The 26874-nt window shown below is 41.2% G+C and overlaps 1 pseudogene; it reads left to right on the top strand.

The window, feature by feature from the left end:
* The first annotated feature begins 6933 nt into the window (after positions 1-6933).
* LOC120023591 lies at positions 6934-9183 on the top strand (annotated as a pseudogene).
* The last annotated feature ends 17691 nt before the right edge of the window (positions 9184-26874 follow it).

Below are 26874 nucleotides of genomic sequence, written 5' to 3'. Positions count from 1 at the left end.
CATTGGATAGACCCTGACAGTCTCAACAGACGCTCTGCAGCCCTGGCCTGTAAACGGTTGGGAGGCTCGCACACCTAAGATTGTAACCAACAACAGACAATGGCTCTAACTTCTTGAAAGCTTTCCAAGTTTTTGAAGAAGATGATAACAACGAGGCAGTCAAAGTAGTGGGTGGTGGTGGTGAAGCAGCTCAGCCAGGACAGGACGATGGTGGAGAGGAATAACAGGAGATTGAAGAAGTGGAGTTTGTTGATGTGGCAACGATCCTGAATGAAGATGATGCTTTTGAGTACCAGCTGCCGAAGCACTAGCGTTGTGCTTGCCACCTATTCAACTTAGTATTTACAGTCGATGCCCTGAAAGCAACATCCAGTGGGGCTTACAAAAAAGTGTCCTGTTCAACATTTGGCAAGTGCTGTGCACTTTTGAACAAATGCAGGAGATCCAAAATTGCAGCCGAAACCATTTAAGATACTTGTGACCTCCAGCTGCTGCGCCCGAATGCTACAAGGTGGAACTCCTGGTTCATGGCTGTAGAAAGACTCCTGAGGATCGTCAAAGACAAAGGAGAGGTGGCCGTCAGAGTTTCAATCCAGCTGAACTCGCCTTCCTCACATAGTATGCTGCCACGATGAGCCCAGTTGCAAAGGCCAACAACATCCTGCTGGCTGAAACAAATGTCCAGATGGGGTGGCTACTTCCAACTACCAACCTGCAGATCACAAAACTTGACCGAATCAAGTTGTCCCTGAAGTACTGTAAGCCTCTGGTGGATGCGCTCCAACTGGGACTGAAGAAGCACTTTAGCCACGTTTCAAGACCTTGAGCTGATCACAGCTGCAATCCTTCTCCTCAAATTCACAACGGATGACACCACCATCAGAATGGGTAAGATAAATGTGGTTAATTAACAATATTTTATTATTCATAAACAACTTTGTATGGTGTACATTTTGACACTTCCATAGATTTGAGAACCACCCATTTAAACCACAATCCTGACTTTGTGGTTCAGTCCAATTTTTATTTTGCCTTTATTTAACTAGGCAAGTCAGTTAAGAACAAATTCTTATTTTCAATGACGGCCTAGGAACAGTGGGTTAACTGCCTTGTTCAGGGGCAGAACGACAGATTTTTTTAACCTTGTCATTTCGGTGATTTGATCTTGCAAACTTTCGGGTATTAGTCCAACGCTCTAACCACTAGACTACCTGCCACCCCAATGAGTAGCCTACTTAGCCCTGTTGCTCGATTTATATAGATGGGGGGGGGGGGGTGGATTAATGTAGACTCACAAAAAACATAACTGCATGATTGATATTGTCATCTCCCTTGTATTTCAGGAATGGACTACATCAAGAGCCACATGGAAGAACCCTTGCTGCAGCTAGGTGATGGCAGCAGTTCATCAGATGAGGAGGACTTCTTCTCTGCCATGAAGAGGTCTCAAGCACAAGAAAGCTCCAAACAGCTGGACCTGGCCTGTTCAACTGATCAAATGGAGTTGCTCGAGTCCTTCCCGGCAGTCTGTAAGCTGTCTCTGTGGCTGAACACACCCATACCTGCCTCAGCTGCCTGTGAAAGGCTGTTCAGTATTGCAGGACTTGTTTTCCGCCCAAGGAGAGCAAGGCTGTATTCCAGAAACTTTGAAAACCAGCTTTTACTGAAGATGATTTGCAAATTCTTCAACTTCAATTAAAGACAGCTTAATGCTAGCAAGCCCAAGGACAAGGATGCCTTATGCGTTTTGTTAATTTATGTTTAAAATTCACAAGTTATAGCTGTCCTTGTTACAAAGGTATGACCTGACAGACTGCTTTCTAATACAGTTCCATCAGTGGTGAGCTCATCATCTACATTTTTAAAAAACATTTCTATAGGATGTTTTTTCTAAAGCAAAGTGACTGATTGTAATTGCTTACGTTTACTGGCTATATTCCTTCATTGAGGCATAATTTGATTTTGTCTGTAAGAGATGTATTTTCAAGTGTTGCCTATTTGAGAATCCACATTCTTTTTTTTATCTGAGCACTTCTTGCATCCGTAAGACTGTTACCTTTCAGAAAAACTCAAGCTCAAACAAAACAAAAGGTCTGGCTGTTTTGCTTTATAGATTTACGGCTCTTGCTTTTCCTTTTGATACTTAAGTGCATTTAATTTCAGGAACTTTAAGACATTTACTCAAGTCGTATTCTAATGGGTGACTTACACTTTTACTTGAGTCATTTTCTAGTAAGGTGTCTTCACTTTTACTCAAGTATGGCTTTTGGGTATTTTTTCCACCACTGCTAACAATTACACACACCCTTTTATTTCTATTCCAATTTAAATCATCAATGAAAAGTAATAATTCTTATGGGTAAAAAAACACTAGCTGCATAGTTTATGATGTATACCTGTCCTTTCCTTATAGGTTCACTGATCATTATGGTATTTGTCACTGTTACTGGGTAAGTCACCACCTCCGGGTCTACCTGCCTATGGTATCTCACTGAGCCATGAATGGCGCTGAGACCCTCCCAGGGATGAGTCATAGCCCCTGCCTGGGCTGACACCAGCACCTCATTCACAGCCATTAATGAGACATGCTAATGAGAAGGCCGGCCGCCCTACATGCTAGCCATTATGCAGTGCTGTGATTCATGCTCTGTTCTGTAGGAAACCATCATCAGGCTTGGTGCATTGTGGGTCCAGAGATGAACTCCATGATGAAGTCTTTCTATAGTATCAGGGTGATTATATTTGATCTATGTCTCTCATTTTTCGGCCTTGTGGTGAAGGAAATCAGAGAGGAACTGCTTATGGTGTGCATGTGAATGGATTCAATATTGGCTTCATGCAATGTAAAATACATGTGGTCTACTTGAATTAATATTGAACATGTTATATTGAAAACCTTGTTTTACTATGGGTTTTCACCAGGGGTACAACTTTCACTGGGGACGGGGGATCATGTCCCCTCCACATTTTGAAATTGCTCTTTTGTCCGCCCCCCCCCCCCGTTTTATCATTGCAAAATGATACAAAAAGTGGTAACAGTGGGCTTTAGGACCATGCGGATGCCTCAGAGCGGTCAGGTAGGCTGTTTGGAGTGTTCAGCTGGCTGGATTTAGGACTGCTCAGACACCATAGAGTGGGCTGACAGGCTGTGTGAAGGCAAAGCTTCTGGAAGGCTGGCTGAAGCAGCAAGGGAGAGTTGAGCATAGTTCAGTGTGTATGTGTTGCGCTCTTTCACCGAGATGTAAAAGCAAGCAGAGCAGAAACTGGATGCTATTTAGTTGACTGATGTAGCTGGAAAGGTAACTGCTGTTAACTTAACAGAAAAAAACAAAACTAGTGTTTATTCGCAGTGCTGAACTAGTATTGTAACTGACATGTAACGTTACCTAATGTTTCATCCACTCTCGACTGAGGTGAATGAATAAGCTTTGCTAGCTAGCAGCTACCACAGCCAGGTCAGCTCTAGCCTCTAGTTATCTGTCAGATAGCGATATGAGGTGGCTATTATTACTATTTAACAGCTGTTGTTTGTATGGAAATGTTTTGTAGCCTTTGTTTGGTCCAGTTCCAGAAGTAAATTAACTTGGCTAGTTTTCGCCAGTTGATGTACCGTTAGAGAGAGCTGGTCAAAAATTGGCTAATGTTAGCTATTATTTTTGCCTCAATCACACTAGACCTGAATCAACGATGAAACCATCTGCCAAACAATTGAATATTGATATTCTGACTAGTTTTCAGTGCAATGTGAGTTTTATTAGTCAGTATGGCAATGTAACATTATTGATCTGTCAGTTTCCATAACTAATTCCCTACTTTTCACACTGACACAAGTAATAAACAGCTCTATTATTACAGGCTTCACTGTCATGGTGCATAGTAGAGGTCTGGGCCAGACCGATTTCTTCATCCCGCCCACACCAGCTGGTTTTCTGTCCGATTCCCACCCGCTACCGCAAGAACTGGTCCTAAACCCAACCACAGTCCCACAATGTTATTCTAGGCGTATGTGACGCAGCTCACTTGCCAGCCATGGTCCCAGCAATTCTGCGCCATATATGCAATATAAAATGCGCAAAAATAAATAGGTTAAATTACCAGAAATTCTCACATGGCCCTTATATTGTATTACTGGGCTAGATCAGCCAATATGCTAGATGTAGTTAGAAGAGAACAGAGTTGGAGAGACTTGCACTTTCTCTTGAGCTATTTTTATACAGTAGGCTTTTAGGAGTGGGAAGATTTTCAGATGGAGAAATATGGGTGATCAAAGATAACTGCCCCTTGCTTCTCCGCCCATGCATAGGCTATACAGTACCCTACTCTATTTAATTGAGACCACATGAGCACCTGATCTCGCTGGTATGGCTACTGAACTGGAAGCAGCAAGAATGACAACAGCGACACTTCCTACGTTTTGCATAGGCCTATAGGATATAGCAGACCTTTTAGGAGGATGATTTGCAGGCAGAGACAAATAAATGAGTAATCGATACTTATTGAAAATGAAAAGGCGCAACGTTCGCTCACCACAGTAGCGTAACCTATGTGCGCGATGTGCCTTTTCCTTTTCAATGATGATAAAATGTTCTGATTGTACTTCGACTCACGTTGGTTGAGCGCCCCCCTCTTCTTTCCATGATCAAAATGTATTTACAGATACTGTAGTATACTATAGTCTAATCATATTTAAGTTAATTTAATATTCAAGTTAACTGCCACGTGATTCTCCGCCCAGATATGTGCTTTTAAAACAATAGGTAGGCTAACGAATACAAAGCAGAAAGAGGGCCGTTTCCAAATAATCTGGAACGCATTTTGTTGTGTTACAGCCTGATTTTAAAAACAATATCACACAATACCCCATCATGACAAGGTGAAAACATGTTTTTAGAAATGTTTGCAAATGTATTGAAAATGAAATACAGAAATATATCCTTCACACCCCTGAGTCAATACATGTTAGAATCACCTTGGCAGCAGTCTTTGGAATGTACAATATTTACAATAATATTTTCAAAAATGTTCAAGCTCTGTCAAATTGGTTTTGATCATTGCTAGACAACCATTTTCAAGTCTTGCCATAGTGGAGTAACTACAATGTTGTTTATCCATCCTCAGTTTTCTCCTATCACAGCCATTAAACTCTGTAACGGTTTTAAAAAGTTACCAATGGCCTCATGGTGAAATCATCTGAGAGGTTTCCTTCCTCTCCAGCAACTGAGTTAGGAAGGACGCCTGCTGTTGTGACTGGGTGTATTGATACAGTAATGTGTAATTAATAACTTCACCACGCTCAAAGGAATATTCAATGTCTGCTTTTTTTTTTAACCATCTACCAATAGGTGCCCTTCTTTGCGAGGCAATGGAAAACCTCCCTGGTCTTTGTGGTTGAATCTGTGGTTGAAATTCACTGCAACGGAGTGACCTTACAGACAAAATGTGGAAAAACAGGGTGGTCATGATAAAGCATCTCTCTATCTCTATCCCTCTCTCTCTCTCTCTCTCAGTGGTGACACTTTATAAGTTCCAGCTAAGGGAAAGGTGCGGGTGGGGGAGGGTTTCAAAAGGGTAAGTGATTGCCCTCTAGGGGGCGAGGGGAAAAAAACAGGCCCCAACCTCCAATAGCACTGCTGGCTGCCACCCAGAGCCCGACAACGGGGGTGCAGTCTGATCTGAATACTAGCAGGGAGGGAGACCGACGCTGTACTGCTGCCTCCTGACACAGCAAACTCAACAAGGAGAGAGAACTATTAGCAGCACATCGTTACAACACTGTATATAAACATAATGACATTTTAAATGTCTTTATTATTTTGGAACTTCTGTGAGTGTAATCTTTACCGTAAATTTGTATTGTTTATTTCACTTTTGTTTATTATCTACTTCACTTGCTTTGGCAATGTTAACATATTTCCCATGCCAATAAAGCCCTTAAATTGAAATTGAATTGAGAGGGAGACCAGACTTTGCATGGTGTCGGAGCAGGGTGTTTAGTGCATGCATGCACCTAGACGGGCGTCAGATCACGTCAACATTATGCTAAAGAGCAATAGCATCAACAGGACGCTCTTTATAACAATATATTAGATACAGTTGGTTGATTGAAATATTATCTTACTTTTTTTGAGTGGGTATAAATTGATTAATATTAGACTACTAAACAGTGTTTAAAAAAGTATTATTATTATTATAAAATCAACAAAAAGTACATTGCTCATCATAGTGTGAATTATTAGAGCAATTTATCCTAAAAAAAGGTGAACTAATGAGATTTCAGTAAATTAATTTATTAAACAGCTGCATGCGATTAACAAGGCCTGAAAACGTGTGATTATATTGTTGCCATTTAGCATATAACTTTGAATTACTCTAAAGGCTACTGAGGTCCACACGCCACTGATGATACAATGTATCCAGTCCGCGCGCTGCAACAGTGTCCAAGCGCCACCTTCAGTGTATCCAATTTCGGATCAAAAAAGAAACAACAACTGTAAACTGATACATTTTCTAGGCGCGTGAGTCGGATACATTATTACTGGGCTACTGTGCGTATCTCCAACTCTTTCCATGCTGACAATCTGACTGCATTTCTTTCAGCACGACTAAAATCATAAATGGAGAGAGTTTTATAATTTGCGCTACTCATTGCTTGTTCATGTTCCGGGCACTGTGAGCTAAGTGTATGTTTAATATGCATGTCTCGCGCAGCATGGGTCCAGACACCGTACAACACTACCTACCTCCACATCCCACCTCCAATGGGAGCTAGGAAGGGCGGTCTAGGGACTGTATGGAGTCTGTTGGGCGGAGTGGAGGGGACGTGATTGGACACTTATCAATGACGTAATGGACATGAAAAAGCTAATAACTAGTTAAGAAGGCAGTTTGTAAATCTGGAAAAGAGAACAGAGTTTGAGACATAAAGGACGTGGACACGTTGGTGAAGCGAATACAAAGACTTGGTCTGGGGGAAGATAACTTTCAAAAGAGACCATGGTGCTGCACACCGACAACAGCGAGACGGAGGGTAGCATGTCAAGGGAGGCTACAGATTCAGAGGAGAGCGAATTTATGGCTTGCAGCCCCGTGCCGATAAACCCAGACTGGTGCAAGACAGCAACCGGTCATATAAAGAGACCTATGAATGCATTTATGGTTTGGTCTAAAATTGAAAGAAGAAAGATCATGGAGCAGTCTCCGGACATGCATAACGCAGAGATTTCCAAAAGGCTGGGAAAGCGATGGAAGATGCTAAAGGACAGTGAAAAGATTCCCTTCATCAGGGAAGCAGAGAGACTCAGGTTAAAACACATGGCTGATTATCCCGATTACAAGTATAGACCCAAGAAAAAGCCAAAGCTCGACAGTTCAAAACCATCAGCACCATTTCCAGAGAAATCTAGCAGCAAAATGGCAAAGACTCCCGGTAAGAAATGCTCAAAAATAAAGGCTAAGACCCAATCTAAATCGTCTCACAGCTACGGAGATGACCGTGTGTTCCCAAAAGTTACAAAGACGGTTAAAACTGAACTCACAGATGATGATGACGCTGATGAATACGAGGAGGCCTATGGTATGCGGATTAAACAGGAGGACGAGGAGCAGATGAGGCTGTATAATGTAGCAAAAGTTCCCGCGAGCCCAACGTTGAGCTCCTCGGCTGAGTCCGAGGGGACCAGCATGTATGAAGAAGTACGGAATGCGGCACCGAACAGACTGTTTTACAATTTCAAAAATATTACTAAGCAGAGCACAATGTACCCTGCTTCCGTCTCACCAGCATCTTCTAGGTCAGTTTCCACATCTTCCAGCTCCAGTGAGGACGCGGACGACTTGCTTTTTGACTTCAGTTTAAATTTCGCCCCCAGCGCTCACGGGCAGGAGCTGGGAAACACGAATTCAGGAAATCTTTCCCTCTCTCTTGTGGATAAAGATTTGGACTCTTTCAGCGAGGGCAGTCTGGGCTCTCACTTTGAATTTCCAGACTATTGCACACCAGAGCTCAGTGAAATGATAGCTGGGGACTGGTTGGAGGCGAACTTTTCTGACTTGGTGTTCACATACTAAATTTAAAGTATCCGAGTAGTAACAGAGAATGATAAATGAAATGATGTCCTGTTCAAGTTGTTCCTATAGCCCTGCCTCCTCTGTGGTTTCTAGGGGTCCGGGGGAGGAGACGAGGTGAGGTTTGAGGAATTAGATGCTTATGAAGCTGGTAGCCTACTGTAGCAAAAAAAAAGTCTGCAGACGTTTTTCTGGCAGCATGACAGGGTTTTATGGATTTTTCTGTAGGTCTACAATTACCATTAAACTAAAACGGACCACAAAGGGAAACATCTGTGAACTTCTATGCATCTTATCCTCTTAAAACTGCAGGGAGCTGAACACGTAGGACTGTGGACTGACCTAAAGAAAATCTGTGAACTGACAATGTTCAGGATGTTACTTTACAACGGTTTTATGTCATTTCTATATGCCGCAAACGTTTCGTTTTTTTTGTAACTGATTCCGTTTACCTCCTGATTTGAAATTAAGCAGCCTAAACCTCTTCAGAATACAGGTGTGGAGGAAACATTTTGATACATAACAGACCTCATCTTTTTAAAAGAAAAGTAAGATATTTTCAGGCATATTTTTGTACAGTTAAAAGGGAACGTTCTTACTGTGCTTTCAGTGAGTTTCAGGCACTTCTTCCCTTTATCATTTGTTTTCGCATGCAAGGGAGTCCTGGTTTTAAGGATTAAGTTAAATTAAAACTTGCATCAAAATGCCTTGTGGATTTTAAGGTTTTGTACAGTTGTAGAGCAGATTTGTTCAGTATTTGTAGACGATACAATGGCATCATGGGGACAACATACCTCAGTGCTGGGACTAGTTTCAAGATTGTATATGTACTGTAATATAGTAAAGTTAGGAGTTTATGTATATCATACTCGTGATATGTGGATGGGTCCCAAATCGCAGGTGTGAAACTGGATTTTGGTATTTTTTATGGCACATACTGTTTTTCCCCCTCATTGTTTGTGCAATATATACTCTTAAAATACAGACCATCTGCATTTTTGTAGCAAGTGATGGAAAAACAGCCTTGTGCACTGTCAACATCATTATCTGTCATGATGCAGAAGTCTGCCTTGACAGAAAATAAATAAATCAGCTGGAACTGATACAAAATGACTTAATATGGCCATGTGGTGTGATACATTTAAAAGACAAAACAAAGATACAAATTTGAATTTTATTTGACCCACTAGTTTGCATATTGGGCATATCCAAAACATATCTCAACCAAACTGTAAAACCCCAAACTTCTGGAAGGAAAAAAAAGTAGAAGTACTGCAAGTGGCATACTTTTATGTGGGTGGTCTGGCAAAAGTCAAACAAGCAAGCAAAAAAGAACATTCCATAGTCCTGTTTCATGAAATGAAACGTTTTATTTGAAACTGAAGACTGCCTTCTTTTCTTAAACATTAACCATAAACCTGTATTTATGTTTCTTGCACTTCAGAAAGATATTGTTTATTTTTATGTGGGTCTTACATATGAAGTCTGTTTGAATACAATGTTTGGAGCATGACCTAATTATATGCCAGGAAAATGTTAAAAGGTTCATGGCAGTAGTTATTTCACGTTCCAAGTGTGAATCTCTCTTTGACTCATCTTTTAATAAACAAGTACATACCACCATCAACTGTCCTTTCAGTTTGTGAATAATACATTATGTAACACGTGCTACTTTGTTGATCATGAAATGGTCATGACAGAAAATGTTAGATGCGTATTTTTGTCAGAACAGACTGCTTTATTGCTATAGAACACATAAATTATATTGCATGGGAACAACAACAATATTGCTTAGTATATACATATTGCATAGGAATAGTAATGATGAGTACATAACAACATTGCATATTGGCTAAACTCAACTGAAATGGATTCAAACTGTAAAATCGCATTGAATAAAATGAACAGGTATTCATACAAACTACAGTCTTGAAATATGTTGCAATCTACATTGAGTAGGAACACCTTCCCAATATTGATGTTCACCCCCTTTTGCCGTCAGAACAGCCTCAATTCGTCGGGGCATGGACTCTACAAGGTGTTGAAAGCATTCCACAGGGATGCTGGCCCATGTTGACTCCAATGCTTCCCACAGTTGTGACAAGTTGGCTGGATGTCCTTTGGGTGGTCAATTCTTGATACACACGGGAAACAGTTCAGCGTGAATAACCCAGCAGCGTTGCAGTTCTTGACACACTCAAACCGGTGCGCCTGACACCTACTACCATACTCCGCTCAAAGGCTGTTACATCTTTTGTCTTGCCCATTCACCCATTCACAATACATGTCTCAATTGTCTCGAGCCTTAAAAATCCTTCTTTAATCTGTCTCCTCCCCTTCATCTACACTGATTGAAGTGGATTTAACATGTGAAATCAATGAGTGATCATAGCTGGATTCACCTAGTTAGTCTGTCATGAAAAGAGAAGGTGTTCCTAATCTTTTGAACACTCAGTATATATGTTCTTCCTAACCTAGTTCTCCTGTTACTTGCATACTGTGCCTATAAGGACACCATAGCTTTAAGAAATTGAAAATCAGTCTCCAGCAAACTGAGCAATGCGATTGTGGAGATTGCACCTCCTCTTAGAAACGGTGTTCGTAACCAGAGACGGCCCTCTCAGCATGTGTGCCTGTCTAGTGCCTACTGGCCTGTTTGCTCCCTCTCAATGTCTGATTCAGAGTTCCACATCCGAGCTAAAAGACAACATCTCATCCTAGAATAGAAGTGATTACATTCCAAGAGGTAAGCGAATAGAACGCGTACCACTGCGTGCATCCATTCAACAGCGGTTTATCACTGCTGTTTACCGGGCAAACTGAAATATGTTCTAAAGCATTGACATGTACGTTATAAAAATGTCATGTTATCTTCACTCTTTCATTTTTTAAGCAAATATTGAAGCAAGAGGGAAAGCGTCCTATCAGTTATTGATAGACCTATGTCAAATCTGATATGGATTTATGTGTGTAATAACAACAGCATAAGCGTCCCTCTTGACTCCTCATCCTTAGGGAGAAAAGTAAGACTTTCAGAAATACACGTGACTTGAAGGTTGAGCAGTATGATCAATAGCATACATGTAGAAATTCTGTTGGCAGCAACAGAGGCTGAGAATAAAGTTCTCATTCAACTTAAAACCCACATGAAATATACTCTGTTGGATTACTTCAGTATAAACAAAAATGTACTGTTAAATACATGACATGATTGCTCTGTTGGTTGATGAATAGGGATCATGCATATACAGTGCCTTCAGAAAGTATTCCCTTGACTTATTCCACATTTTGTTGTGTTGCAGCCTGAATTCAAAATGGATTAAATATATGTGCCCTTACCCATCTACACACAATACCCCATAATCACAAAGTGAAAACATGATTTTAGAAATGTTTTGCAAACTTAATGCAAATGATATACAGAAATGTCTCATTTACTTAACCTTTCACAACCCTGAGTCAATACATGTTAGAATCAACTTTGGCAGCGATTACAGCTGTAAGTCTGGGTAAGTCTCTAAGAGCTTTGCACACCTGGATTGTACAACAGTTGCACATTATTCTTTTTTAAATTCTTCAAGCTCTGCTAAATTGGTTGTTGATCATTGCTAGACTGCCATTTTCATGTCTTGCTATAGGTTTTCAAGCCAATTTAGGTCAAAACTATAACTTTGTTACTCAGGAACATTCCGTGCTGTCTTGGTAAGCAACTCTAGTGTATATTTGGCCTTGTGTTTTTGGTTACTTCCCTGCTGAAAGGTGAATTTGTCTCCCAGTGTCTTTTGGAATGCATACTGAACCAGGTTTTCTTCTAGGATTTTGCCTATGCTTACCTCTATTCCATTTATTTTTATCCTAAAAAAGACTTCCTAGTCCTTGTCGATGACAAGCATACCCATAACATAATGCAGCCACCACCGTGCGTGAAACTATGAATAGTGGTACTCAGTGATGTGTTGTGTTGGATTTGCCCCAAACATAGCACTTTGTATTCAGGACATAAAGTACATTTTTTTGCAGTTTTACTTTAGTGCCTTATTGCGAACAGAATGCATGTTTTGGAATATTTTTTATTCTGTACAGGCTTCCTTGCTTTTCTCTGTCATTTAGTTCACTATTGTAGAGTAACTACAATGTTGTTGAACCATCCTCAGTTTTTTCCTATCACGGCCATTAAATTCTGTAACTGTTTTAAAGTCACCATTGGCCTCATGGTGAAATCCCTGAGCGGTTTCCTTCTTCTCCGGCAATTGAGTTAGGAAGGACGCCTTTGTAATGACTGGGTGTATTTATAAACCATCCAAAGTGTAATTTATAATTTCACCATGCTCAAAGGGATATTCAATGTCTGCTATTTGTATTTTTATCCATCTACTAATAGGTGCCCTGCTTTGCGAGGCATTGGAAAACCTCTTGCGTCTTTGTAGTTGAATTTGTGTTTGAAATTCATTGATCGACAGGGACCTTAAAGATAATTGTATGTGTGGGGCATAGAGATGAGTTAGTCGGTCAAAAATGATGCTAAAAACTATTATTGCTCACGGAGTCCATGCAACATACTATGTGACTTCTTAAGCAAATTTCTACTCCTGAACTTCTTTAGGCTTGCCATAACAAAAGGGTTAAATATTTGACTCATTACATTTCAGCTTAAAATGTTTTACTTATTTGTACACATTTCTAAAAACATAATTACACTTTGACATTGTGTGTAGGCCAGAGACACAAAATCTAAATTTAATAAATGTTTAATTTGGGCTGTAACACAACAAAATGTGGAAAAACTCAAGGGGTGTGAATACTTTCTGAACGCACTGTAATAGCAGGATTGTTGCTTTACTGCTTAGGTTACTTCAAACGAAGCCAAGGGAAATAAGGCCTTCTCTCTCAAAACAGGGTATGCAATGTACACTCAGCCCAGTGAGTTATGTGGCCATGGCTTGCTATATAAAGCGGGCAGACAGGCATCGAGACATTCAATTACTGTTCGATTGAACGTTAGAATTGGTAAAACAAGTGACCTAAGCGACTTTGAGCATGGTATGATCATTGGTGCAAGGCGCTCTGGTTCCAGTATCTCAGAAATAGCCGGTTTCCTGTGCTTTTCACGTACGACAATGTCTAGGGTTTACCGAGAATGGTGCAACAAACAAAAAACATCCAGTCAGCGGCAGTCCTGTGTGCGCAAACAGCTCGATAATGAGAGATCGAAGGAGAATGGCAAGAATCTTGCAAGCTAACAGGCGTCAGGCGGACCACAAACAGGCAAGTAGCGGTGCAGTACAACAGTGGTGTGAAGAACGGCATCTCGGAATGTACAACTCCTCGGTCCGGATGGGCTATTGCAGCGGACGACCACACCGGGATCCACTCCTATCAGCTAATAATAAGAAGAAGTGGCTCCAGTGGGCACACGATTACCAACACAGGACAACTGAGGAGTGGAAAAACATTGCCTGGTCTGGCGAATCCCGGTTCCTGTTGCTTCATGCTGATAGTAGAGTAAGGATTTGGTGTAAGCCGCATGAGTCCATGGCCCCATCCTGCCTAATGTCAATGGTATAGGCTGGTGGCGGTGGTGTAATGGAGTGGGAAATGTTTTCCTGGCACACGTTAAGTCCCTTCATACCAATTGAGCAACGTTTCCATTTTCCCTGAATAATTCAGGCTGTTCTGGAGGCAAAGGGGGGTCCGACCCGGAATAGATGGGTGTACCTAATGAACTGGTCACTGAGTGTATCTCAACCAGAATCCATACACATAGCACACAACATTTTATGAATGCTAAAAGATATTATCAACATTTTGAAATATGAAAACTAATTTGTGATGGTTTTCACTTTTCATAGTGTGGAGTATTGGCGTCTGACATGGATGACTTTACAACCATGGAGATGCTGCCTTTGTCACCACTGAGAACAGGTGGATACAAAATGTCACCAGTAACCTATCAGAAGTCAGGAAGAGCTCTGCATGGCTAAAACTGATCTGTGCGAATCACACCAATGGAATCTAATGATGAATATTTGCCATGCGTGACTGCACAGGTTTAGCCCTCCCATTAAGTCAGTTTGCAAATCTGTAATAAAACATTTATCTAGCTATTACTTTACCTGACCTATTGGTCAAAGGTACTAATGGATTCCCTGGCAATTCCCAATAGAATCTGAACATTGATTTTGTGTTTCTCTGAAATATCTGCTCTGGGCTAATACCATTGGTACACGGTGAAATGAAATTAGTGACCCGTTGAAATTTCCCTTCTATTTCCTCCTTAAATAAATAAATGGAAATCTAGAATGCTCAGGAGACATTGAATGAGATACCATCCAAGGCAAACTCCAGGCAGGGGAAAATGGCAGTGACAAAAGAAAGTAATTTACAATCCCTTGAGCTCTTAAATCATTCATGTAACCCGGTATGTCATGGCCAAACGCTGTACGTGACACCTATACAAAGCCCTCTGCCAAAGAACTGAGGGGCCGATGGGTGATTTTCTGATTTGCCAAGTTACTTAAAGCGGACATCCGAACAATTTCATCACTGTCTCGGCCCCGAGGCTCAGTCAAACCATAGGTGGCTCATTTCTGTCATACTCTGTTGCTGTCGAATCAGGCAATTATAAGGTATATTCGATGATTTGCACAGATGTCTGAGTCGTTCTCCTCCCATTTTTGCTATCCATGGTGTTGTAGCAGCAAAGTGTATAGCATCACCTATCTGGCTAGCTCAGAGAGACCCAGGAGGACCCCTGTTGTGCTGTGGCTTCACATGTCTCCTTCTCTCAGTGGGGATGGTCTGATAAAACATGGCTGTGGGAATAGCTACAGTAGCTTAGCCTCCACAGCTAAAGGTATCAGAACAACACAGCGCTGTTTGCCTAAAGATCAACATGTTTGGTGTCGGTAGAATTGACCATTGGGCAGGATTTGTGCCTCCTTCAAATCTGAGTTTTAATGAGGATGACACCCCTCCAGGCCTCTCTACGTGATGATATGTAGGCTCACCATGCTGCTATATACAGTCAATACTTTGCGTTTCCCTATCCTGCAGCCGAGCCTGACAGTTAACTGCGATGATGCAACAACAACAACAGAGGCTACCGATCCCTATTGTCCCAGGTAGTTCATGATTTTTCCAGGATCCATTTTTAAGATAGAGAAGATGGAGAGAATGTGCATTTATTGTGTAACCTTATGTACGAGCTCATATCTGCACCTTTAATGTCCCCCGTAAATAGTCCTAGAGAATTTGTCTGTGGAATTGGCTGCGTAACAGGCCAGTGTCCACTGCTCTCATCTTGGCCTCGGGCCTTTCCTTCTGTTGATTGGTATCCATTTTCTGCTGCTCCCTCTCCCTCTGCATGGGAGACGGTGGGAGAGAGGGGGAGAGCGAAGGAGAGAGAGACACGTGGAAGGCAGGGAGTGAGAGAGAGAGAAAGAGAGGAGGGAGGGAGAGTGAGAGAGAGGGCAGAGAGAGAGAGAGCATCAGTCCCATCTGTTGCAGTGATATTTACCATCGCCATCTCTTCACATTTGTGAGAGGGAAGGCGAAGGCTCATTTCCCTCCATGGTTTTTCAGTACCCAAGCCAGCACATCGTAGACAGAAATGCACTCTCAATATAAACAGGGGTTAACCTTTTACTGCAGTGGACTAAATCAGGGTCACACAGAGGGTTTCTTGGTAGTCTTAAACAAATCTACTTTGAAAAAAGTATACACCTCACACACATGGTTATGGGCTTAAAAAGATATAGAGTTGAAATGTATTCATTTCTGAGTTTCTCATCCAATAATACACTTTATAATCTGAATAATACACAAAGAAGACTGAAATATAACACAACCGTTTGACATAGAAACACCACATTTCCGTCAGGTTTTTTCCAGTCACAACTTTGTCACTGGTGTGCTGTGTTTTTATTATGTCTTGCATCACAGACAGGTTGTTGAAGATGTAAACCACACGGTGCCATGGTCACTCCCTAGCCACACCCATAGACACTTCCTGATTTGAGTGAGGTGTGTCAGAATGGTGGCAGCTTTTAAGATGAATCATTATTTTATCATTAATGTATTTCTTGTTGGATTTTTTTGTACTTTGATTCAGAGACAGCGCCTACACATTATCGTTGATTTGGGGGGAATTTGGGTTTGATTCTGTATGCCGGCAGATTCATTTGTGAATATACATCAGTCTTTGCATGACATTCGTGTCCTCCCTTTTCTATTAGCGGTGTTGGGTTTAGTGCTAACTGACCGTTATAATGAAGTAGCAGGAAGGAAATAGGCTGTGTTTAGTGGTAGAGGTGACCGTCCAATTGTCATACAGGACACAACAGTAACAGTTCAATCACAGCTGTAAGAATCCACTTTGACAGGTGGTAAAATCTCATTGGTAAAGGTCACATATATTTTTGCAGAGGTCATGCATCAGTCATTTGAATTATCTATCCGTAAGACAGGAGCTCCCTGTAATGACTATAGCACACCTGCTTCTTTTCACCATAGTTCTCTGTTAGATTGAATCAAGTCCCACACAGACATATCCCTTTACATAGAATCTGGGACTTGGCTATGTGGAAGTTAGCTGCACCGTGTGTGATAAAGTTTGTTGAGAAGGACATGTTTAACTCCCCATAAAAAGAGAAAAAAGCATCATAGTCATTAATGTTAACTACATTCTGATTAACCACCAAGCTTACAATGTAATCTAGTTTTGTTTGGGAAGCAATAACACACGTTGGTTGACTTGATTGTGGTCAGTTTGGGGTTTGTGGAACCTTGTTTAGAATTAATTGTAACACTGTGCTCTATGTTTATCTTACAGCTTTACAGTAACCCCCACAGCCTTTTGCACTTTCCAACATGACTCTGTGTATACTTTAATCTCCATAAAACGCACATTAATCCCCAATATTAGTCCAATATCCCAGTTTGAATGCTATATATGGTATATAACTCAGATTTAATGTTATATTTTAATCCAGATTAGAATCTTATTGAGTTACATTTTGTTGGAACACGAGTAGCTTTAGGTATTTCAGCGGTATGTTAACCGTTAACCCTTGAACTAAAAATAGATCTAAAATCCACAGATAATGCTGGCCCTCTCAAATCAAATTGAGTGGAATATTTGTATTTCAGAGCTCACTAGACTCTTGTATGTGTTTATCTGCTTGCTGAAGGAAAGTCTGTTTGGTTGGTTGCCCAGATGCCACATGCCCCCCCCCCCCCCCTTTTTGGGTGGGAGGGAGGACATGAAAGGTGAGGAGGGAGGGAGGGAACTTGTATTACTCAGCTAAAGTGACAGACTATAGCTTGGACAGAAGACATTGTTTCAGTTAGATTCTTGAGTGAATGTTTAACTGTTTCTTCACAATTCTGCTAGTTCAGCAAAGATGATCACAGCACCCACAGCCAAGCTTGCGATTAGAGGCCTACGTTTTGAAAATCCCCTCTCATGGTATTCTCCTCCTTTCCCCTCTGACTCAGAGGCTCTTCTGTCTCTAACTAGCGATAACGGCTAAAAACATCCAGGACCCCCGACTCCTCCCTCTCACTCAGGCTTAAGTAATACAGACTAGGACAAAAAGCTTAAGGCTATGCAGTTTTTGCCCCAAGCCTGCAGCCAGTTGGCCATTCATATTCATCTGTAATCTAATACTGTGCTGTGGCCTCTGTTGGGCCCCTGGTGGCCCTTCCCCTCCATGTTCACCACCACACAAGCCCTCTCTAAAAACGCCCCTCTCTACACAGTGACCATTGTAATCCCCAGTGTCCCTCTTCTCTCTCCTTCAATTCATGTGTTACCCAGGTTACCCCATCAGGGCACCTCCTTCACAGTGAGCATCAGCACGGGGTCTCATTGGAAACGTCTCAGCTGCTTCAGTAAATAATTAGCACACCGAATCCCCCGGGGCACTTTACAGGAAGCATGGGTTACTAGAGGGGCTGGGTTTTTAATGAATGCAACGCTACACGGTTTTTGATAGCACCCCCATGTCTCAAAAAAAACACGTCCCATCTAGATTTAATATTGAATGTGGAGAGTGGGAGCTAAAAATTGACATGTTTTTCTCTCCCTCTCTCTTGTTAGCATTTTATGCCGTCGGTCTGTAAGGCTATTGCTGGATCAGCAGACTCCTCATTATAGGTTTATGCTTCTGATTTCATATGGCGTTGTATAATTGAGAGTGGCATCACAACACACAAAATCAAAATAGCTAGCCTTTTTTCAGTCATTTGCATCATTTAAAAGGATATCGAGCGAGCCGAGCTATTTTAAGTGATGCCACATGCAGATAGTCATTTGTCACCAATTATGCCAATGTGTCCTTTTGTCAAAGTAATCCAATTTCCACTAAACAAGTGAAAAGGGCCTCCCTATCTGCCTCTCTGTCATTAGCTAAGGCAAAGCCTACCACTATTATACAGTGAGCTCCAAAGGTATTGGGACAGTGACATACTTTTTGTTTTTGGCTCTGTACTCCAACACTTTGGATTTTAAATGATACAATGACTATCAGGTTAAAGTGCATACTGTCAACTTTAATTTGAGGGTATTTTCATCCATATTGGGTGAACCATTTAGAAATTACAGCACTTTTTGGGACCAAAAATATTGGGACAAATTCACTTATATGTGTATTAAAGTAGTCAAAAGTTGAGTATTTGGTCCCATGTTCCTAGCACGCAATGATTACATCAACTTGTGACTCTACAAACTTGTTGGATGCACAAATATCATACCCCCAAGACTCTCACCATTGCAACAGGGAGGTTAGTGTTTTTGGGGGAGTATGATATTTGTGCATCTGTAACTTTCTCACTCATTATTATTAATGAATCATTAACGATTATCCATAATCATGGTAGCATCCAAATGAATGTAGAAGTGATTAGAAACATATTTTAGTCTTATTTACAATAAAAGTGACTCCAAAATGACACAATATATTATTTACCATTCATTTTTATTGGGCCAAAATAATCTGAAACACAAGCAAAATAAACAGCAAATGCATCCAACAAAATTGTAGAGTCACAAGCTTGATGTAATCATTGCGTGCTAGGAATATAGGCCCAAACACTAAACCTACACATATAAGTGAATTTGTCCTAATACTTTTGGTCCCCTAAAATAGGGGGGCTATGTACAAAAAGTGCTTCTAAATGGTTCACCCGATATGGATGAAAATACCCTAAAATGAAAGCTGACAGTCTGCGCATTGTGTCATTTCTAATCCCAAGTGCTGGAGTAGAGCCAAAACAAAAAAATGTGTCACTGTCCCAATACATTTGGAGCTCATTGTATATGATAATACCCTCTCTCACCATTGCATTATCAAAGTGACAATGGTTGCCAAAAAGTCCATTAAGACCTCTTGTACGTGCTCGTGTTCATTGTGCATCTAGTGATGCATATTTCACTTCCAACGTTATTTTAAGATGATGGGAAAACGATGAAACTGCCAAGATACATTATAAGTGGAAAATACCATATTCCTTCTCTATATCTCTCTCTGTAATCTCCCCACTCCCTCCCTGAACTCCAAACACATCCCCAACATTGCTTTTTGGGAGGGAAATTTAAGAAAATGTATCACTAAATAATGCACGGGTTGCCGATGAACAATTCACAAGTAGTATGGCAAATCTATATCCATTATTGAAAAAATGTAATATTCATCAAATATACAGTACATTGCAGCCCACGAGCTACACCTTCAAGATAAGCAGGATAACAAACAAGCAGATCGGTCGGTATCTCGGGGAGTTCAGAGCTCAGTCGGCGGCTCCCATCTCCTCTTAACAGGATTTGCGAGATGATTTTTATTGGCTCCCCTGAGTTCCCATAACTGCTTGAGCTTTACAGACTAGACTAGAATAACATGCAGTCTGGTCATACTGACAGTAGACAGGACTCTGCAGAGAGTAAACGCAACACTGGCACAAATGCAGTGGTGTAGTACGCAGGGGCAGCTGCAGGCTTGCAGGTGATTCAGGGGTGTTTTTTTTAGATTGTCTTGGGCCTGTGGGGACTGGTGTTCTTCAAGGGCCTGTACAGTTGAGACATGCTGCATGGACCCTGCTGGTCTAGGTTGTTCATTTGCTTGGTTGAGCACCTCGCTGAGGCCGGGTTCCAACTAAGAAATGCTGTCACATTGTGTCATTACGAATACTCACAGGTCCCCAAACCCCACCACAGCAAGAAATGGACACCACTGCTAGATAGTGTTTTGAATGCCTTATTTTGTCTAGCACTTTCCGAAACTGTTTTTACAGAACACCACCAGAGGAATAAGAATATGTCTTCTCATACTGCAGAGTGCTTCTCATATTGTAGTAAGCATATAGCCTAGGACTTGGATTGTGTTTTTGATATCAAGTTCAGTTGGAATTGTCCCGTCTATGAGGAGGAAGTGCAAGTGAAAGAATCCATTTTAAACCTGTTTATAAGGCCAGTGGACTGTGTCTACTCCAAGTTACATGACTTTGGCTCCCTCACCTCAGTGATAGGATGCTCGGCATCTATTTTTAGTGTGTGGCGAGATGACGGAGGGAAGAAACTGTGATCAAAAGAAGACCGCTCATTGATTTTCAAACCCGACCACATTATGCCGCAAATATATATCAAAGGCAAGGACCCGCATGCCTTCCCTGACAAGCGCAGCATGACTTAAACATGCTAAAGCTATGTTTAAGCCTCCAGCTAACACATTTTAACTTTTAAAATGAATAACGAGAAGGTGCTTCACCTTCGACCCCAGCCGCCGCTCCCTCGGAAAAAGAAAAATGGGGAAGCGGAGAATGTAATAAAAAAAAAGTGGAGCCTACCACTGTGATTCTATGCATTATTAACATACCCTTTCAGATTGGTTAATTAGAAAATGGTAATCTGGTCATTAACATGTGGGCCAACTGGCTAGGTACAGTATATCATTGGGAAACGAATCCTCCTCCCAGTAACAGAGAGAGCTCCTTCATCAACGCGACTCACCGTTAATCCCATTACAAAGGTTTGTACTACAGAAACTATACTTTCCTTATCCTTTAAGCACCAGCCTGGACTGTGTAATTGCTATGCATTTAAAGCAATTTGGTCAGTGGCGACAGAAACCTGCTTACTGCTGAAAAGTTAATGACACTGAAAGCCAATACTATACACCGAGCACTTAGCGAGACGCTCCATTTTACAAAGTTTCCCCCTCCTCGCCCTGCGTGCATCGTACAGTTCACCTACCCCTTGTTTGAGCTTTTACTCCAGATGTGAGGCCACTTCGGTTGGAATGTAAGGGTAATGGGGAACCTTCAGTTGAACACAAAGGCCTGCATGCACAGTCCGAGATCTGGTAATCAGTGCACTGTGCCCTAACTTGTACTGACTGTTTAGACACACTGCGCATGAGGGTTGGAGCAGTGATATGGCAGGAAAGACATTCACGGTGTGCTTTAAGTTGTTGCTTGAATAGAAGACTGAATGCTAGTGAACTAGAAGTCATAGACGGATCACATGCCTTTGAGACATTTCAATCAGGAAGCAGACTTTTTGTCCCATTTTAATGCCACATGGGTATAATCTATTGCGGGGATATTGTGTACCGCAAACCCTACTCCAGTGACCCTAGAACCCCCCCGAACCACATTCAGGAACCCTGTCTTGATTTGCATTGGCAGTCCTGTCTTATTGTCAGCGACAGTGTGCTGAAATAATTAGGTTACCAAAAGGCCCCTGCCTCCTGACAAATGATCAACCAACCATGATTTATGAGGGCATCTCGTATCATGGGATGCCCATTGATTTCAACACACAGGGTGTTTGGGGTATCAGTGGCCACATAGACTGTGTGTCAGAAATAGCTTTTTTCATATGGGGTTGGTTGATGCTGACCTATTCTCCTAGCCACCTGTCATCCATAATAATCAGCTTTCACACTCTTAGTATACGAGTCATCACAGTCGTGAGTGTTTATGGTGCGATAACTCAGCTTTAGTAGAGGGATCATGTGGATAGCATAACATGCTTGAAAAGATTAACCCAACCCAAATTGATTATATTGTTTACATGCGATTTGTCCAGGGGCCATATGTTTCATGCATCTCAGAGTAGGAGTGCAGATTTAGGATCAGGTTCCTCCCTGTCCATGTAATCTTATTCATTGTGATCTAAAAGACATTACTCATCCCAGATCAGCACTCCTACTCTGAGACATTTGATGCATACGGCCCCTGATCTACATGTGCCTGGGCCCTGTGAAAGTCATTTGGTTAGCTCCCTCTCTTTTTGGAATTGTGCTTTTACAGTAGTCTGTCTCTGTGTCTCAATTGTATGTTATTAGGTAGGGTATCTTGTCAGAGAACATTCATATGATGTTTTATGACTTCGCCAGCTGGGGATCATTATATCATGCTTCCTGTTGAATGGCAGGATCATATTTCTATATACTGGAAAGCAGCACCTTGAAATTCTGATTAATGACTTATGAAAATAGCTTTTAGTTAGGTATTACATGATTAAAATATTACAAGTGCAGAGTGAGAGGAATGAGCCCTTAAAAATATTGCACATCTTTTCCCAAATTTCATAGATCATTCTTATGTTCATCTCCAAGAGACTGAATTGACTGAACTCCGGAATTGTCCTCGGTTCTACTGTGTCATCACCAGTAAGTAGCATAGGGAAATCACGATTCTATTGTACCATGCTTAGTGTGTTGGGACTAGGACCCTGGGACTTTAACTAGATGATGTGGGAAATGAATGAACTCTACATCATTGTCTTAGCCGACCACAGATTGATCATCACTGCGGTCTGATCGATACACGTCTAAGCATGATTTTAATAAGCAGAGTGACATTAAAGCATGCTGCGGCGGAAGTGTGTAATTGTAAAGGTGGTTGTGATGATGATGATGATAATTATAGTCTTGAAGATTGTACATAAGAAATAGATTGAGGGAGGATGTTGATATTGATTACATTCTATTATATAAGTGAGTTGCCCATTGAAATCTCGCAATCACATTATCCATGTTTACTCCCTATAACATTGCTGGAGATTTACTATCTAGCCTATACCTTGCTTTGACTCATATTGTCCAATGTTGGGGACTGACCGTGCAGTGTCTGGTGTTAAAGATTCAGGTGTCTAACATCGCCTCTCCTCGCCGTTGTCCCATCCAGCCAGTAGCTGGTTGGAGGGGCTCTGGTGTCTCCACTGCCCTGCGAGGATAAGCAGCTGTCATAAGGAACATCAATACTTGAATGAATGGACAGTTTAATCCAATTTACTAAAGACTGAGTGAAAGTGAAAGTACTCACCCCTGCCGAGCCCTCGTCCATAGCTAGTAATGCAACACTCGCCGTTTGGTGATTTAGTGTACATTTACGCAATGATGTGTAAGTGGTGTGTCATTCCATACTGCACCGTTTTGCCATGGCCTCCTAATCGATATCTTCATCTGTATGGAGTTCTAAATGGAGATTCACACAGAGAGGCAGAAGTAATATCTCAATAGTGTGCATGAGGTCAAACCTATGTTTCTCCCGTTACCTTAAAGGCTAAAATAGGCCCATCAAAATTGATGAAGCAATGAAGAATGTGAATTAGGCTTTGACAGGTCAGAAATGGCCACATGGAATATGTCATCAATCAACTACAGCATTGCGCCCATGTCACTGAGTGAAAGTGAGCTATCTTGACTTTATGGTTCCAGAAATATGTTCACACTAACGGACAACATCTTTCATCCCTCTTACATTAACGGAAATTAACTCAAAGTACAGTAAAAGGACCAAGATTCTTATTTGAGAATGACGTCTGCACACTGCATTAGACTGATAGAAAGCCCACAGACTCAAATCCACAAGATCTGTAGGAACAATCAGCAACTGACTACACTGGGTGTTTTATGTATCCTTGTAATGTAGTCCTATCACACACCGTATAAAATACTAATTGCATGAGCATGCAGGAAGTGACACACACAGGCTCCTGTAGTGTCTGGTCAAATGCGGCTGTTATCACTGGAGGAATCCCATTCAGGCACTCATTAGGCAGTCAAATGAGAATAATCTGCCTGGATCTCCATGATCTCCATTACGACAGAGGCTTAGGCCGCCTCCCAAATGGCACCTTATTCCCTATATAGTGCACTACTTTTGACCAGGGCTCTGGTCAAAAGTAGTGCACTGTATAGGGAAAATAGTGCCATTGGGACGGAACCTTATTCTCCTGGTGGGGCATTGGCCTTTTACTCAGAGAGATGGGAGTGGAGCGCTGGGTCTTACCAGGTGTGTTTCTCCTAACTCCTAACTCGAATTGCTCACTTGTGCCCGGGAGAATGTGGTGTGTGTGGTGAACTTTATGGATGAACGCAGCAGAGAATATCAGAAAGACAAACAAATTCTCAGCAGTATTGCTCATGCATATGGAAATGGAATTAGAGAAGGTATCAGTCTTTTTTTTTTACATCAGATTTACAATCTGATACAAGGTGTCAAGGATGTGTTTTCTCTGACTTTTATATGTCATTGACTGTCACTTACACTCAAATATTAATTTATATCATATCAAAAACAACCAAGCAGGCCTTCCATAAGAACATTCTGGAATATGTTGTTGTTTTTGTAAGCAGACAAAAATAGCAGGGGCATACATTGTCCACTCCCGAGGAGGTGGCTCCAAAAAGGTTAAGCCCTGTCTTGATTTACAACGGCCAGAGGACACTGACCATTAAAAATATGTAAATGTGGGGGTCGTTGAGAGAGGACCATGGTCCTGGTGACAGACCACCCACTGTTTCGCCACAAACATGGCCACTCCGCTCTACAAATCAGAGAGAGCTTTCATTTAGGGAAGGTTACAGACCTTTTTATCACCTCCTTAAGACACCTTTGGAACAATCCATCATCTTACACAGCACCGATGTTGTGGCTGTTATGTGTGTGGCTGTTATGTGTGTGTGTGTGTGTGTGTTTGTGTGTGTGACCCACCCACCCCCCAGACAACAACATAATGTCAGTGTGTTCTCTGGGTGTTTGTTTGCTAGAATGAGTAGATTGGCTTTTGGATTTTTTTTACTTGACGAGAAAGAAGGGGCTTGTTTGAAGTTATATGGCAGTGAGGATTTGGTTTTCTCTGAAGATTTGCAAAATCGCTTTCCTCAACAGTCAAGTTAAATTGTTTTGCGTTTGCTTTTATTGGCTCCCCTCTCATGTTTTGAATATTATTGACGTACACCTTTTGGGTTATGTTTGATGGATGGATTGGATGTCACACATGCCTTGGGTGTTTGTTTGTCTCCTGGTGCCTTGGCTTCTCCTGCCCTGACATGCTCTGCTGGATCCTGTGGCATTTGGCACCCTCTCAAGTCCCCTACAGCCCCTCCCCTCCCCTTCCTGTAAACCTTCTCCACCCTTTCTACTTTTCTACTCCCAAAACACACACACACACACACACACACACACACACACACACACACACACACACACACACACACACACGTTATGTTATTCTATTCTCGTTGGGAGGTAAAATGTTATTTCCATTCAAAATCCTGTTTTCCCTAACCCTAAACTTAACCCTTAACCCTAACCCAAACCCTAACCCTAATCCTAACCCTAAACCTAACCACTAACCCCTTACCTTAAGCCTAATTCTAACCCTATCCATTGCTGTAACCTTAACCGTAAACCTAACCCCTGAACTTAATAGCCTTTGACCTATTGGGGGGAGATTTTTCCTTGTTACTATCCTTGTGGGGATCTAAAATCCCCCAAAGTCCCCACAAGGATAGTAAAGAAAATTCTCCCTTATGGCAAATTTAGAATAACCTTTTTTTTTTTTTTTTTCCAATGTGTTTGAGTACATCTTCCCATTCTAATTCAACAAATATGGTAGCTTAAAAATGTATGAACAAATAATTGTTACAATTATGATAACATTGTGCCATCAGTAAGAGTCGTAACACCGATGATGGTTATGCCAATTAGATATTTTAGGTAAATGAGGCCACAAATGCTCAAATCTAAGCCATTCATTCTTTAAAAATAATTTACTAAAGTATTACGATTAATGATTTTGCTCACAGTTATTTCTCTTAATAAATTGAGTAACACGGTGGTGGCAGGTAGCCTAGTGGTTAGAATGTTGGGCCAGTAACCAAAAGGTTGCTAGATCAAATCCCTGAGCTGACAAGGTAAAAATCTGGCGTTCTGCCCCTGAACAAGGCAGTTAACACACTGTTCGTAGGCTGTCATTGTAAATAAGAATTTGTTCATAACTGACTTGCCTAGTTAAATAAAAATTAAAAAATAACACCAAGTGACACTTTGGATTTAGACACACCAAATGATCAATGGAATCCTAAAATGTATGACATACTAAAAGGGTGTGATTAGATAATATAGACTCCTTCCCGATAACAGTTTTCCATTGGAGAGGTCTTTTTAAGTAGTGATTTTCAAGGCGGAAACACAAATTACATAAAACTGAGGGACACACATTATACTAGAAAAATTGTATTTTGTTTTAGTAGGCTTCTTTGTTTTTATTGAGGTATATAATATATTACATTCTTTTGTTCACTTTCTAGCATACAAAATAATAGATATTGTAGATATCTCTAAATCCTAAAAACATGTCACTACAACTACACGTCACAACTGGGACAAGCCAATTTGCTTACAGTAAGTCCTTTAAACATTTTGCACTATGAAGGACATTATGTTTTATCATTGATTATCAGTTCAATATAAACAAAAACAAACACGGTATGATGTGTAACTATTTGTCATTTAAAAAAA

Source organism: Salvelinus namaycush, chromosome 28 (assembly GCF_016432855.1).
Source record: "Salvelinus namaycush isolate Seneca chromosome 28, SaNama_1.0, whole genome shotgun sequence".
Classification (NCBI taxonomy): domain Eukaryota; kingdom Metazoa; phylum Chordata; class Actinopteri; order Salmoniformes; family Salmonidae; genus Salvelinus; species Salvelinus namaycush.
The sequence above is the reverse complement of the archived record's forward strand: the minus strand, read 5'-3'. Positions and strand labels throughout refer to the sequence as shown.